This window comes from Haemorhous mexicanus, chromosome 6, assembly GCF_027477595.1.
Source record: "Haemorhous mexicanus isolate bHaeMex1 chromosome 6, bHaeMex1.pri, whole genome shotgun sequence".
NCBI lineage: Eukaryota > Metazoa > Chordata > Aves > Passeriformes > Fringillidae > Haemorhous > Haemorhous mexicanus.
The window spans coordinates 53,896,509-53,896,824 of NC_082346.1; positions in this window are offsets into that span (position 1 = coordinate 53,896,509).

Here is a 316-nt window from a genome sequence, read left to right on the forward strand (position 1 = left end):
CAGCGGCAGAACCGAGTCCAGCAGACGTCACTTGAGGAGTCGGTCTAAGGAATCAGTTCCCAGTAGGATTCTCTCCGGTGCTGTGTGACACCCTGTGCCGGCTAGCCAGCCAAGTACCTGCCCGGCTGCGCTCTGGGCGGAATCAAAATAAAATCTCCCGTCCAAAGGCACCGCGGAAACCCGCGGGTGCGGCGAGCGGCGGTGCCAGCCCCGGGGCGGCCGCTCCCCGGCTCCGGGGCCGCGGGCGGAGCGGGCCGGCGGGGCCGGGCGGAGCGGGGCGGGGGCAGCGCTCACCTCGCCGGCCGTGCCCCCGCAG